The 17,134-nt window shown below is 38.7% G+C and overlaps 1 long non-coding RNA gene across 1 annotated transcript; it reads left to right on the forward strand.

Annotated features, from left to right (window-relative positions):
* Nucleotides 1-763: 763 nt before the first annotated feature.
* On the forward strand, nt 764-10,989 carry LOC144044142 (uncharacterized). Its single transcript, XR_013291197.1, has 3 exons — nt 764-921; nt 1,456-1,502; nt 10,352-10,989. It is a non-coding gene; the product is annotated as an uncharacterized LOC144044142 (long non-coding RNA).
* The last annotated feature ends 6,145 nt before the right edge of the window (nt 10,990-17,134 follow it).

A 17,134-nucleotide genomic window follows, 5' to 3' on the forward strand; every position in this document is an offset into this window, starting at 1 on the left:
ACCTGCAAATATATCAGCTTTGTGTTTAACTATACAAGACAAGATTTCACACGAAGTACATTTGTGACTAAATTCAGTTAATACAGTAGGTATATATATATATATATGCATATCCCCCAGTGTGATGCAATGTACAGTCAGAAGTGGTATTCAAATCCCCAACTCAATGCTTACGGGCCAATTCATTTTACCAACTGCACCACCACAATACAGACGCTCCCCAACTTACGAACGAGTTACGTTCCGAGCGATCGTTCGTAAGGTGAATTTGTTCGTAAGTTGCTTCAGTGCTATATTTTGTATTATCATTTATGTTTAAAGAGAATACGTACAGTACTGTACTACGTATGTTAGAGAGAGTGAGCGAGAGACACACACAGTATGTACATGTACGTAATAAGATAAATAAAATGAAGTTTAACTTACTTTTGGAAGATGTACTCGATGCTTAAGGATTTGATGGAGGAGGAGGAAGAGGAGGATTTTATATCATGAGAGGTTCTTCGTCGTCACTGGAATGGGCTTCAAAAGTTACTTCCTCCTCCGTAACTTCAATGTAGGAAGAAGTTGAGGGTCGCGGAGAAGAAGATGAGGGTTGATGAGTATCTTCTTTGGAGGATTTACTAGAAACTGGCCGAAAGAAGCAATCTAACGACGATTGCACAGTTTTCTTCTTTTTTTCATCATAAATGATGCGGTAGCACTGTATGGCATCATTCAATTGATTTGCAACCTTTGTGCAACGTTCAATATTTGGGTCTTGCTGCTCGAAGAGTGCGATGGCTTTATCTATGAGCGACAGGCGTTTCTTCTTCTTCCTCCTCCTCGACACGTTGCTGAGACTCCAATGCTGGGTGAGCTCTCACAGCGCCAAGCGTCGGTATTAGCGGCGGAAAGAAGCACTACAGTACTCGGTAAAAGGTGCGCAATACAAAATCTAACTTTCAGCATCTCTTTCCGAACATTTTTTGACATGCGCGCATGCGCGCAGACATGTTCGTATGCACCGTTGTTCGTAACTCGAATGTTCGTAAGTAGGGGAGCGTCTGTAGTATCGAACACCTGGCAATGATGATGAATTGCATGGAAGGGACTGTGAGTAGAATAATTGGACTTGGAAAAATTCAATGTCTGTCCAATTGAAAATGACTAGGGAAAGTTTGATATTCCATGTTAAATTAGAGAGAGCTATGTTGAATGAGGGAAAATTTGGAGCCTGGGAGGCATGAATATTTGTAACATATTGAAATTTGAAGCAAGTAAATCGGATGTTGTAAGTGGGAGTTCATACTCGACAAAAAGTGAGGCGAATAATACTAAAGAATCGGAATAACATATGTGTGAACGGTTTCAACATTGACGCAATAATAATAATAATAATAATAATGAATAATAATATTAATAATAATAATGAAGAATCTTAATCTAATCTTGCTCCCTGTATCTCTTGTCTAGATGCGCAACTGTCTGGTGAATAAACTTCAATCAATCAATATTTTCAGGTAAGGTTGATGTTCCTTGAGCCTGAGTCTGATTGTTTTTTCGTCACAATATGTTCTGGTGCAATATTATTCTGTGGGCAACGGAAGTAGCGAGGGTGCCACTGTCAACTTTTATCTTTGAAGTCCTTTGTGGCTCAGTTCTTCAGGCTTAAAAGAACCAAAACATCGGTACTCGTTAAGCCCTGGTTGGTGTTTTTAATTGTAGGCCGTACTTCTGAAGATCAAGTTATGGGAAAAGTTATATGGTCTTGTAATTTACTACAACTGCGCTAGATTCAAATTTGACAACTGTATGAATTAGACATATGCATATGTTTTCTTCAGATTTATAGGCTACCAATGAAGACTCAAAGGAAAAATATCACCAGGTTCTAAAAGATGAGCAAATTTATTATGATATAAATGTCGTATTTTATTTTATTAAATAAAAAAACATTTCATCATCAGATCCTCACAGTGAATTAGAAAGCAAGAGGACACTGTTTTTGGTCCCATAACTGTTTCCTGGAATGTAATATCACTAATTACATGGCTTTAGAACATCCTTCCCTCGGAGCTTACGCGGGATCAAGCAGAAAAATCCGAATCCACAGGAGAGCATGATCCCAGCCCAGCCTCTCGCATACTTGGCTGGGCTTTAAACCGGCATCCATTGCTCAAAAGCTGTCATGCTCGACTGTATCCCAGCTTCTTATAATAACCATCCTCTTTATCTTTGTCTCATGTTGCTCCCTGCAGGCCTCCACAAGGCACACCTATAATGATACCTGCTTTGTAAAGAAATATACCAGGGTATTGTATCAGGACCAATTATCTGAGTTAGATGGATGAAAGTGGGTTCACCCATAAGGAGGATGGCGAGAGTTATTTTAACCGCTTTGTTGGCGTTGCTATTGATCAATGAAAGATCACACCGGCAGTACAGCGTGTCAGAAAAGATGACGTCAAACGCAGATGGAGAAACGTGCCGCAACATGGATAGTGTGTGGTCCGCGTAGTCATTGATTAGCCATTAGCGTTGACATAAAACATTTAACATTTATCACTTTACACCAGGGCGTCACCAACATGGTGCCTGTGGGCCACGGAGTAGCCTGCACGCTTGTTCTAAAAATAGCTCACCAGTGATTATTTCATCATGTTAATATTTGCAGAGATGTACAGACTCAATGTGCTGCCTATTAATATTTCTCTGTTTCCAACCATTTAAATCAGTGTGACAAAATTGTCAGAAATCCTTAACATGGATTGGGTTCTTCACAAAGATAAGTTCAAGTAAAAGAGTTTCAGCGATTTTGTTATATCAGAAATGTCAGGAATTTGGATGTTTCTGGGGTTGGTGAAAGACTCTGGTTGGTAACCCGGTGGAATTCACTTTCCTTTCTTTTCTTTGATCCTTCCTCGGAGCTCCAGACAACCGCACAACTCAAACTGGATTCTGAAGTATTCGGTTTAGATGAACGGTAGGGAATTTTTCATAGGTTTTAGGTGAAATAATGAGTGCACACACACATTCTCACGCACATACAAATTAAAATAAAAATAAAAAAAGAAGGAAAAAAAGAAAGCGAGCAATGAGGATGACGTCGAATCGGTCAAATTACCGAATGAACAATACTGAGCTCTCTCAAAAAAAAGAAAAAAAAAGAAATGTGTATCAAACTGGTAGCCCTTAAGACAAAGCACTAAATTACATCATGTATCGTATGATATGATGGGGCATAATAACACATTAGATTATCGTGCGTGCTTGATGAGAGGTGTAATATAATTAAGAGAGTTGAAGAGCAACAAAAGCAACCCCATTCAAAAATAACAGCATTCTTAATAATAAATACAAGTGTTTAAAAATATATGAGCGGTGAAACACAAACCTCGAAAGGGCTATACTGAAGTTAGTCTTGTGTTTACTACCAAATTATTTAAAATATGTCTACGGCGTTTGAGCTCAAGGTCAGCAAACCAGGCTTGCATTATGGAAATCATGAAGTGCTGAACATCGGAGGGTAACACTGGGTTGAGCAATTAACTAACCAAAGAAAAAAAATAAGCCAAAGTCAATATGGTGGGAACCAGATTGATTGGATTTGAAATTAAAAGTACATCTGACTGACAGCTTTATTCAAGTCGTTTAGTACACACGATCTTCAAGTAGGGCGATTCCCTTCCTGCTCCTTCCCTTTCCCAAGGGCAATGAAGTAAAGCATTGATATTTTCACATTGTCATTTTTTTTTTTTTTAAATGGCTGTACAGAGCCGTTCTGTATTGGAGTGCTAAGGCAATAACATCTTACAAGATGTGATAGCTGATGGGCACAAGCCTAACTCCTTTCAATTTATAAACCGAGGCGAGTTTTGAATTATTCATGTACAGTAATTCTCCAAACAAAACATTATTCCGTGTTGTAGTAAAAAGGTGCTAGAGGAGGCAATGGCTCCTGTCAAGCATGTTTGGCTTTGCTCACGAGGCTAAGACGCGCCCGCTAACACGTGTCCATAATAAAGAGCGGCAGAGCCAGAATTCTTTGTAATAAACTCAGCAAGAATCAGACATCTGTACACTATCATTTCTGTGGTTCAGAGTTACAGCACCATGCAGTGATGATCAAATATGTCGGATAAACAACAATCCACCACATTCCAAACTAGAGCCTCATGACTCATATCTATTTAAACTGAAATTGTTTGGGGAGGATGAAATCATCTCAGTACGGGTCCGGCACTCACCCATCGTAATGAACTTCATTACAGCATATCCAATGAGTGCAAAATTGAGAAGCCATTAGAAGCCGAATGGATCGTTTCCTAAATGCATTTTATACACAAGTCGAAAATGTGATAGGAGGCAAATCAGCTTAAATAGCTATGGAATGATGACAGCCATTAAAGCAGGCCTATTCAACTTTAGCAGTTAACAAATCCTCAGGAGGCTTCTCTAGGGCATTTTGTAGATTTGCAATGGATTCATCTAACATTCACTGGGATAGTTGTGGCCTGAGACTAACAGGTAGGGAAATTGCTTCCAGGACCAGAAAAATATTTTGCTCACTTTGGAATATAAATGTCTCTGTCCTCAATGCTTTAAAAGGTTTAATATTTCTTTTCATTCTTATTCCATCCATCCATCCGTCCGTCCATCCAAAGCTCATGCCACTAGAAGTAAGGTCATTGCCAATGCCTGGTTACAGTGAACAAAAGAAAATATATTTCCGGACAGCCAAAAAACAAAACAAAGAAAAAATGCATTTGTGTTAAAACAAGCTAAGGGCACACTCACATTTTTTTCTCTTTTTCATATTGGAGACATTACCATAGTAACAAAAGTCCCATACCAACCAGGCTTTCTCTTGCAATGTCTCATTTCCATCTGCGGAGTTGAACCTAGTGCAGGGAGCCTTCCAACCGTCCTGATAGATCACCATCCCACTTCGGACATCTCTTTGGGTAATACGTTTCTCTCAATTCTCAAGGAACACCTGCTGATTGTGCACAAAAGCCATGTGACAAATTTGACTTTTTGACTTTGTGGTCAATGCTGATGGATCCAATAGTGTCCCTTATATCTGCCACTGATGAGGGTCCGTTTTCCCATTTCTACCCAACAGAGCAAGTTTAGTTCTGTGCCCTCAATTATCCAAACACGACATTGTGACTGTGGAATGAGAATTAAGCAGAGAAATCCACCCATTTTCATCCATCTCAGGGGGCTGCCACTTGCCTTGCTTGTACTGCCACTAGCTGTCGACTGAAAATATGACGGCTCACCTGTTCTCTGTGTTTGGTCAAGTTCACAAGCTGAGCCCTTGGGCACTGTCATGTCATGTTCTGTCGACAGCAAGTGGCAGTACAAGAGCAAAAATGGCAACATATTAGAACATATCGTTGTAAAGATTTTTTTGGACTTGACTTCCCCTTTCAGATGACCGCTCCTTCTCTCCAGTATACGTCTGGAGTGGAATGCGTGTGCATATACAAGTGCAAGCGTCCCAATTATTTAGCACTCTTGGGAGAAGGAACAATTCCATCACAGTGTTTTAACACATTAAAGGCCTCCTCTTTGATCCTCAGGAAGACAATGTTTGATCGCAAATGAGAAGGTTCTCAATTGCAAGTGACACAAAGACGAATGTCATCATGTGGAGGCAGAGGGCGAAACAAAGCATCCATCATCTTCTGACACCAGTCACATTGCAAGTTGTGGGCACTGAGGCCTCAGAGTGTGATCTTAAACACTATTATCATTTTAATGACATGTTATCTGGCTTGAGAGAGCCTCTGAATGACAGAAATTTATACAACGTTAAGAGTCTAGGCCTGAGGCCATTCTCACATCTTGTTCTGGCTGTCATTCTCCCCTTACTTTTAAAAAATATATATTTTTAGTAAGTTGTTAAAAATGCAAGCACTTGTGATCAAAGTCGTGTTTGGAGGTCTACGTTTTCCAAAAACAGATTAAAAATACAAATATTGCGGCACTCAAAATGGGGAAAAAAATGACATGTTATCAGACTCGTCCTGGCTTAATCCTAATTTATTTCTCAATAGGATGGAAAGTCCAAAGTAATATAAGTGTCACTGGTTATACTGACAGGTACCTCCAAAACCAACAAATATTCAGTTGAATAGCACATCGGAACATCTCTGAAAAGCAATGATCATAAGACAATTTTCTTATGAACATAACAATTCTTCAAAAAACATTTTAAAATATTGCATTCAACAGAAAGAGAAAATCCTCAGGGTTTCTTTCCCCCCTTCACAACAGAACAATAATGACCACTATAGGAATGTGGTGTTGTGTAAACAATCACTCACTCAAGGACAAAGTTGTGAATGATGTGACGGCCATCTACCGTCTTTTTTCTAAAGCCTACAGTTCGTATCACTTGGAGACAAAAGGACAAAAAGCAAACATGATTGGTTTCTATTATTGTGCTCAAAGTGACATTTCAAACGGCTCGTGTCCAAGGTTTTTGAAACAGTGTGCACAGGGTACATCCTGTTGAAAATCTGATCACTTGTACTCTCAAAGGCAGGATTTCAACTATTTGTCTTTATTAGTGTTTTTACATGAATTTTAGAATCCAGATTGAATTGTCAGTAACGTCTTCATGAACCCTCTAGCCACCATTGGCAATCGATTTTCCTTGTGCTCTTTAATGTTAGATTGTATTTATTTAGACAACAACAACAGGAGCCGCCCCCAGACCCAAAGGTGGCGGAAGGTCCCTCCAACAGGTGGTGAGCCCAATTCAGACTGCGCCCATCCAGGCCCGTCGGTCTATAGACACCCACCTGTGACACACCCGGGGCAAGGGAAAATGTCATTATCATTCAAACCATGTAGTTCAACACCAGTCAACATTGCGTAGTTGATATATGGTTAATCACTTTTAGAAAAACATTCAAAGGCCTGTAGAATGGGATCACTTTGTATCCCATGCAATATTTCATTGTTACATTTCTCCTTCATTCTTTTATATTGGATTGTGCTTCTTGATGCTAACAAGTGTGTAATAGGCTTAGCTGTTCTTGGCAGAAAAGTCCCTGGTCGAGAGCCCAAGTCAACACTCAAAGGCAATTAAAAGCACAATGCCTAAGCCCAAAAGGGATTGACAATATGAGGATGAACTGTGGGAGGAGCGTTAAAATGATTATGGCTGTGAAAGGAAATTGTATAAACAAACAGAAAGAAAATGAACATGTTGCACTGGTTTAATGTGTTTATGGCCGTAACAGGAGGGGGCGGGGGGGGGGGGGGACTTCCTCCTGCCAGGGGCGTAGCCAGAATTTTTTCATTGGGGTGGCCAGGGTGAAACCATGACTCATATATATACCTGAAATGTCTAAATAAGTGGTTCTTAACCATGCAGCCATACCGTTCACATGCCAACCTTGGGCTAAAATAATAAAAAATAATTTCAGAGCATATGTTATGAATTCATTGCATTGGAGCTGTTACAATTTTCAATGAGTTGCTCAGTTATAGTAGAGCTTTCTGCCACTTGGCGGCAATAAGGCAAATGTCAGTTACTGACCTTTGAAACCGAACAGCAAAATTCATGACTAAGTATTGAAAAAAAATAAAAAATGTTGATTTTACACACATTTGTTATTTGTTCACCCCTGGCCACCGCGTGCTTCCGCCATTGCCTACTGCTGACAGTATAACAATTGAAACGACATAACAACCACCCAGCAGCAATCTACCCCAATTTATGGACCGGTACCTCCGTCATGTCTATTAGCCTACTTATTACATTAGGCCTACATACCCCCCGTTTTCACAAAGTGGTAGATTAGGTCTCCACTGGATGGTTTGGAAATGTAGATCAAAGAAAGCACTCATCTATAAAAATACAGTACAATCAAGGTTACCATCAAGATACTTCAATATATAAAATGAAAACTCAACGATCCAGGAGAAGAATGAAGTAACAGGCACCAGATGTCTCACTCACCACTGACTTCATTTACCTCATCTTCCGACTTTGTATCTACCTTGCTTCCTGTCTAGGAGGAGATGCAATTCCGATGGCCTGAATGACACACATCAAATTAAACATGATTTTCTGGGCTGGGACTAAGTAGGTCACAATCAAATTACAACATGAAACATTTTTTTTTATGTCAACATATGAACTTTATTGATCTTGACTGGTACCTGACACAAGTTGACAGAACTAGCTCAAACCTGGACAGACAGTAAATTCTGTAGAGTAAATTTGACTCTATTTAGAGTGGGGCCAAATAGACTCAGTTTTAGAGTAATATTTACACTTGGAAGAGAGAAAAATAAAATAACTGGGGAAAATTGTAAATAAAAGTCACTCAAGGGTGGCGGAACGAGCTCACGACCTCCATCTTGGGAGACAGCCGATCTACTCTATATCACTCATGTCAGCTGGAATCTTCCTAACTACAAGAGACCAAAAACGATGTCTTTGAGATAAACAAACAGTAGGAGGGGCATAGCTCAGGTAGTAGTATGTCTCCCAAGTTGAAGGTTGTGAGTTTGTTCCTCAACCCTTTAGTTACTTTTATTTTTTTCCCTCCAATTCTTTATTTTACTCTCTTCCTAGTGTAAATCTTAGCCTACTCTAAAACTTGAGTCTATTTGGTCCCTATCTAAATAGAGTCCGTTTTACTCTAAATAGAGTCAAATTTACTCTTATACTGTATATGTGAGCAAGGAAACTATAAACCCTGACAAGTATAACGACGCCACTCGGGGACTTTCACCCGCAGAATATTCTAATTTATTTATACGGAGAAAGAGAGCAGATTTGCAGTTCCAGACACCAAATTTGTGCACAGATGAAATTCCGGGCTCCATAAATAAAATAAGACCAAGTCGGAATTTGAAGTTCACTACCAACATTATGGTTATGATTAGCTTTAAATAAAAATACATAAAAAATATTTGCAAGATTCCACAAGGTTAAAAAGGTTTGTCAACATTTGGGTGTACATTTGTCCATTCCTATCGTCAAAAACACGTCGCACAACGTATAAAGGTTACTGCTATGCTCAGTAATGTTTCAATTGCTGTACATAACTGTCATGTTTATTTTCAGTCTTGTTTACTCCCTGTCATGTTTAGCTTCTGTTTTCCTTGTGTTTTCCCCTTGTCTTGTCATTTCCTGTTTTATTGTGAAAAGTCTGACTCCTCTCGTTTCAGGTCACTTGCCCTTCCCTGTTTGGTGTCTTTGTCAACCCTGATCCCTGATTGTGTCCACCTTTCCCCATTACCCTCATGTGTCATCCAATCAGTGCCCTCAGCCAGGTGTGTCTTGTTATGTCATTAGTGTTGGTGTATTAAGTCGGTTGTCTCCCCCCTGTCTGTGTCGGTTCATTGTTGCCACTGTCGTAAGTCTTTCGCCACATCACGCTGACCTTTTTGCCTTATCAGGATCCATGTCATGTTGTTAGTTTTGCCTAAGTTGTTTTGTCATGTTTAGCTTCATGTTTTGTTAGTTCAGTTTATTTTGTTCTTTGAAGTTAGCTTTTTGATTAGAAATTAAAACCTCTTTTTGGACTGCACGTCTGCCTCCATGCTCTGCCTTCCCGCATCTGGGTCCTAAAGCCCCCACCTTACTGACAATAACTGTAAAGACATTCACTAGAAAAATTCACAAGAGTACAAGAGATTTTAACAATCCATAAAAGGACGGCCTAAAGATTATTGGAAACATAAAGTTACATGGACACAAAAAGTGAGAGGAAAAAGTAGCCACTGTACTCAGATCTTCCATATCCCTGCTGTTAAACCGTCAAAGAAGCATTTAATGCATGTGCCCACAAAATGACACACCGGCCAAAGAAATGCGTAACTGAATTTGAAAAACGGCATCCCTCAAAGAAGCTGATTGCTCCCAGCTGCATATAGGACTTGGAAGTGAGTTGCCTCACCTGCTGACAATCTAGCTACTACTGGACACTAGCCATCATGTCACAAGATCATATACAACTTTTTTTTTTTTTTTTGTCCACCAACCAATTAAACTGAGCCAACGGCCGCTATTTGTATTATTCATCTCATCATCAAGCAAACAACATCGGTAAATGTAAGCAAATATTATAAACAATATGCACGCACGCACCTGAACAACCAGCAAGTCAACCAGATTACACTTGAACGCAATCACTCCTCGACAAAGCCTGAAGAGATGAAAAGTGACTGGGAAACAAAGATGGCTGATGATCCCATGAGAAGCCCTGCAGCTCTTTAAAATGTGAACTTGCCTTGATCGTCTAGCGCTCTTCATCGCTAATACCACCTTCGCACCTTTATCTGCTGTCTACCGCTGCCTTTGCTCTCACACACATCTCTGTTCTTTATTCCGCAGACACCCACACTGCTTCTCCCACCTGCCAGCGAAAGCAAACGGATGGTCGCTGAGCGACAGTGGCCTGGCAGGCAAAGGGAAAGACAGACAGACGCCTTCAACTTCATTCTTTTATTCTGCGGCGCACAGAATTGAAATCGCTGCAGAGTGCAGACTTCCTTCTACCGATAATTGCATCTCATGTGAAATGATGTGGAGACATGCGCTGTGTAAATCAAGAGTAACAGCTTGTATTGTATGTTTTTATTTTAATGGTCTGTAAAACTATTTTAAGTATATTTGCAAATTGTATTCCCAAAGCAAGAAACTAAATATATGCTTTAAATCAGTCGCACTTTGTTTATTTCCTAGGAGAGAGATAAGAGATGTATTTTTTCTTCAGATTTGTATAGCAGACACTGTATGTGCCCTTGCAGTCTCTCTGCAGCATGTTGGTCACGATTTCCACCTGAAGAAAATACAGATATTCTCTTCCTTTCTCAAACTGTCATCCACTTGCGGGATGGGTGAGAACGTTATCTGCTAGAGTTCAGCTGCTGCTGAATTCTAAAGACGTTTCAACATTCTGTACAAAACTTCTCATTTGTGAGTAACATGATGCATGGTAGAAACATGATTTTCCAACCTGATGACCTTCAATGTTTGCCAAATGTCCCTAACGTTTGATTCCATGCAATAGTGTGGAGTTTGTTTCTAAATAATGCAATATACAGTACAGGCTATTGTGGCATGAAATCTCCTTTAGGAAAAAGTATCAAGCCTCGATCTAGCCCAAATTAATTATCCCAAATAATGTCGTCATATGACACAGGTATTTTATATCATCTGGCTGGGGGGTGAAAAATGATGCCTTTCACATGGTTCAGCTTGTAAGGATTTCTATTCCGACTAACGACATCAACCAGATTAGTGCACAGGATCTCAAATTGTCTTGTGATCAAATTACCAGGTGTTTCGCATGAGTTCCTGACGCGACTCTCAAGGATCTTTGGCCCCGTCCAGACGGATGCAAAGCCGGCTTTGTTCCTCAAACAAACCTCGTACACACAGAAGCATTTCAAGACTTGGGTTTGTCCAAAAGAAGATGCGGAGGACGTTTAACGGCTGTAATGTATATGCCAAGTCTGGAGTGGCGCTGTAGCGCAGCCACAGGGAGTTAACGGAAAGCGTAGAAGAAGAATCAGTGAAGAAGACAAACGCTTTTTTTTTCTAACTTTACTGCAATCTACAGAACAAACATGGCTTTGCATGTATCAAAACATGAAAAAGACGAACACAGGAGAAGTGACAATGGCGGGTGATTCAAGTACAACACCGCTTGTTGAACGTGAGAATAAAGAAGCTAAATGTTTTTCTGCAAAAGCATTAGCAAGCTAAGGAGGCTGCGCAAAACGACTTTGGCACGGCTGTCCGCCATTTTTGTTGACTGACGGTTCGCGCGCAATCACGCGAGAATTGGCGCATACGTCATCAATCTGCGACAATGCGTCGTCATCGAGCTGCGGCCATTACGTCATCGCAGGAGAAGTATCCTGCATATGGTGTCCAGACGGATGCGTACGGGGCGCGTTTTGAAATCTTTCCACTCTGGAGCCCGGTTACAAAAGGGATCGGTTTCAAGCTCCGAAACCACGCCATAGTGTGGACGAACGGCCTGAACAGTAAGAAACATGTGAGGATACAGAAACAGCAAAACACTCTTGCTGAAGTCTTGTGTCCACACATGTGATAGTGGCCTTTTTTGCCTTTTGAGTAATACTCTAAAAAAAAAAATGTTTGAACTCCAAATCTTCTGGAGCATTTACTTGGAGGTTTTATTGAAGGCAACCACGAGATGAATGAATGAATGAATGGTTTATTTCGGCTACATGCATAACAGAAAAGAAAACACAAACATCCTGCTAACAAATTAAGTGAAAAATGAATATTGGCTATCCTACAGTCTGCTTCCACCATAGAATCCCATGAAATACATCGAATTGCAACACAAAACAACAAAGAAATAATACATTCGCATTGCAATTCCTAAATGTTTTGCATTTTATCAATGGACCCTACAAGCATGAATTATTTTACATTTTAATTTTTTCTTAAATCCCAACAGTGAAGTATGCAGCTTCAATACATTAACTCATAAACTCAATTCCAGAATTTTACACCCAAAACTGGAACATCTGTATTTTGTTGATCCTCACTTAACATGTTTCAAACATAAATAAACGCCTTAGTTTCTTTGTTTTCATCTAAAGAAATTCTGAATACAAACAGGTATGCTATTGTTTACTACACGATAAAGCATTCCCAGTGTTTTCAAATATGCAATATCCATAAATTTTAAAACATCAGATCCTATAAATAATTGAATACTTGATTCTCTGTACAGCCATTATTTTTAATTATTTTAATTTTTTTTCTGTAATTTAATAATTGAGCTTATATTATATACATTTCCAATACTTCAGCACAATATGACAATATATGAAGACCCTTCTTATTTAGGAAATCATAAAGAACAGCCACTGATGTAGCTAATTTACACTCAGTGTATTCTACCTGTGGCTTCCAACACAGTTTATGATCAATCATCACTCTCAAAAACTTTCTTTCAAGAAAAAAAGACAAAAATATCTTCGACAAAATATGTGCAAAACAGTGTGAGAAAGTAAACATTTATTTTTTAATTTGGACATCAACATTTCTGTAATTGAACTCTTAGGTGCATAAATGTGAGATTGTAACTGCTGCAAGCTCTTCCTGTCCTGCACAGTATAAGAAGAAAGCCTGGTCTTGTGTTAGAAAAAGCAATAAAACAACATTGGGCTTGTAGGCAGAGTGCTGTCTCTTCATTGCAAATGAGGCCAGTGCTCAGGCGTCGGCCTAAATTGAGGCCAGATTGATGCTCTCTCTTATTGCAGGAAAAATCAATGCTGGAAGATATGAGATCTAGTGTGAAGTATCCCAGATAAGTAGATATGACTGCATGCATTTGTCTGAGGACATTTTAATCAGGCCCACTAAAATCATGTAAAAAAAACAAACAACAACAGTAAAAAACTTGCCAATGAAGATGAGCTATGTAGACGGTGTATTAGGGCCACTTACATATATTTTTTTAGAGGCGGGGGCAATATTCTGAAAATAAAACTCACAAATTTGCCACTTTATAAACTCACAAAAAAAAAATCGCGCAAATTTGCGAGTTTATAAAGTGTCGAATTTGCCACTTTATATAGTGGCAGATTTGCAAGAAAAAAACTCTAAAACTTACGAGAAATATACGTCGCGTACTACTCGACTGTTTGTGCCAATACTTTTCGGTAAACGCTTTAGCAAAGATTAACCATATCATGTTAAGCATACACTATTTGAACCGTTGTGTACGGCCACTGGCCAGTGACAAAGACGCCTCGCTTTGCAAAGGTCCACACCCGGATGAGCAAGCATTTAATCTGTTAAAATTTATAATTACTTGTACATTTATGTTTCCAGAATTATTATTAACACATTCATACATTTTGGTGTGTGTGTTTTTTTTCTCATTTTCTTTTTTTTACAAGTATCTAAGTTGATGTGTCGAATCTGCTGTCATTCACTTGCATTTACCTAAAGTATGCTAGCATCTGATTGGATAGTGTTAGTCAGCTAACAGGGGATCAGGAAGTGTTGTCGCCCTGGCTGCGGTGAATGACCAGTAAAGTTAAAAAAATTTTATTTTTTTTTTTATTATTATTTTTTTCTTAGGAGAGCTCAGTATTGTTCATTCGATTTGACATCATCATTGCTCTCCTTTTTTTAAAAAACAAATAAATTAAAAAAAAAATAAAAATAAAAATGTTTGGGTTTTTTTCTCTTTTTTTTTTAATATATATACATATATATGCATATACACACATATATATATATATTTTTTTTTTGTATGTGGGTGAGCATGTGCATGTGCGTGCGTGCGTGTGTGCATTCATCAGTTCACCTAAAGCCCATTAAAAAAAAATCCCATACTAATAATATAATATAATAATAAATTGCCAAATGCAGAAACATCAATGTAAGTTATCACGATGGTGGCTCTCGCTAACAGACAGAATTAAGTAACCAGAATTAGGTTAAAAAATTCTATATACGTAGACCATGTTTCTATAAATATTGATATTTGGTTTTTATTTGAGGCAGATATTTTTTCCATTAAAATGTGATTTATGAGGAGGTTAGACCATTGGTCGATATTCAGAGTTTGTTTATTTTTCCAGTTAACAAGAATTGTTTTTTTAGCGATAGTAAGGGCTACAAGTGTAGATTGAAATTGTTTATGTGGTAAGTCAGTTGTTGTTAGGTCACCTAGCAAACACAAGTTTGGAGATAAAGGTATCCTACAGTCCAAAATAGCGGAAAGTTTTTCTAAGACTTTAGTCCAGAAATACATAACCGGAGTACATAACCATAAAGCATGAACATAAGTGTCTGTAGTGTTTTGTAAGCATTGGAGACAAATGTCGGAGTCTGAGAGTCCCATTTTCTTCATCATATATTGAGTAATGTATGTTCTGTGAATAATTTTATATTGGATAAGTTGTAAATTTGTGTGTTTTGTCATTTTAAATGCGTTTTCACAAACTTGAATCCAAAAGTCAGATTCCGGTGCTATAGACAAGTCTGTCTCCCATTTCGAGATGGGTAAAGTTTAAATTTAAGAATGAATCAGTCTCCATCCTGCCTTTTCATTTTATAAACAGTGTCCCATTAACCACCAACGAATCCTCACATGATTAGAATATAGCTACACTACGTGTATTTCTTGTAAGTTTCTCTCGGAAATCTGCCACTATATAAAGTCGCAAATTTGCCAATTTTATAAAGTGTCAAATTTGCGAGAAAAAAACTCGTAAATTTGTGAGTTTATAAAGTGGCAAATTCTTGATTTTTTTGTATTTGAATATTGCCCCCGCCCTCTAAAAAAATATATATATTTATACGTGGCCCTAATACGCCGTCGTAGCTATGCAACTCAAAATGAAGAGTTGTAAAATATGTAGCCTAAAGCCTTTTAGGTTTTCATACCAGAGATGTGTTTAGTCATCAACAAATACAAATATGGAAAACGTTACTAGTTACTAGTGTATGCCAACAACTCAAACAACCCAAAAGGGGCCTGAGTTCAGTTAGTCAGAAGGTCAGGTTTGTCTGAGTCAGCTGAGCCGCACGCAATATTTTATTTCAACCCTGATTTTAGCTTTGGAATCACTTTGGTGTAATTCAACGATTAACGTCTCTAACTATGTAACATAATTTGTATTCATTTATTGCTTCATTCATGACTTTTCCAAATTTGATGGGGAGAATGATATGTCTTCAGCCTCCTGTGCACGTTGTCTGCATCCGTTTTGTTTCGAGTCAAACAGCAAAATTGTACACACATTTGTTCTGGTCGCCTTGGATGATTTAAAGGTCACTACATTTTTTTATTAATTTTTTTTACTCTTCAAAAAGCATTTGGGCCTAACCTAACACGTAGTAGTGTGAAAGCTTCTGAGAGTTCACAGGCTGCTTGAACAAGTCTAAAGCAATTCTCTTGGTGCTGTTTGTTCTCCCTTTCTGCTCTCTCTCAACTGAAAATCATGTCAAGGAAAGCTTTTCTATAAAATAGGTGCAGTCACATCTATGTGACCATGAAAGTGTCATGGAGAAGGTGTCTGATTAGACGTCCTCCTCATACCCCGTTTTAACCTTGTGGTTTGTCACACCCCATTGTACAGCAGGGTGGACTTATGTAAAAAGACGAATGTATGGGTCAGATGGATGCGTGGGTCGGTCGGTTGGTTGGTCGGTTTCTGTGTGAGTTATGGCCAGGTGTTCCAATGCTTATGATCAGGTCGGATTAGCACTGTCACTTCACAGCCCATCCACAGTTTGGATGTCCTCCAAGTTCCATCAAGGTTCAACACTAAAGTTCATCTGAAACCCTAAACTGCTCTTAGGAGTTAATACAAATGATTTTCTGATCTCTATTTGTCAACTCTATGTAAGTGGCAAGTCACCTGTCCTGAGTAATCCCACCTCCGGGACAAGGTCAACTGCTAGTTGTATTACTCTCTCCATTAGCCTGATACGCACGTAATATGTAATAATAATAAAAAATGATGTAACCGAAGTATTTTCCAAAGGCTTAGGTAACACACAAACGGGAAGTGCAATGCTCAACCTTGCATTTAAGACTAAGGTAGAGAGGATTTTCTTCCTCTCTGTATTATCTCTGTATATGGCCAGAATTTGGACCCCGCCCCCCAACACACACCAAGGTCTTGTTCAGGCTGTATTTTTGAAATTCTTATTCTATGATCGATGGAGGTTTCTGGGACAGTTTGTTGGTAAAGATAACTTTATTTATCTGTACACATGCACACTCTGCACTACTCCTCCCTCTCCCCTTGGCTATTTTCCATACACTAAAAATGTTCAATAAAGGTAAAGTGCTGTTTAATGCTTATTTATTTTGCATTGTTTATGGATGTTAAACCAAATAGGGTTCATGTAACACATACATTGAAGGTACTTTTTAACAAGGGCTTCTGAAGAATAACAGTGTTGATTGATTATACGTATATATATATTTCACTGTGTTAGATGTCTAAATCATTTTTTTTTATTATTGATTAACATTATTTCCTATGTGGGATGAATGCTTCAGTTTTTAGTCACTTTTTGAAACGGACAAAATCCCACAAACTGGCTTTCCACTGTACTACTAGTAACTTTTTACCTGTTGTACGCTTTTAAAGTTGAAGGACG

Source organism: Vanacampus margaritifer, chromosome 2, assembly GCF_051991255.1.
Source record: "Vanacampus margaritifer isolate UIUO_Vmar chromosome 2, RoL_Vmar_1.0, whole genome shotgun sequence".
Classification (NCBI taxonomy): Eukaryota; Metazoa; Chordata; class Actinopteri; order Syngnathiformes; family Syngnathidae; genus Vanacampus; species Vanacampus margaritifer.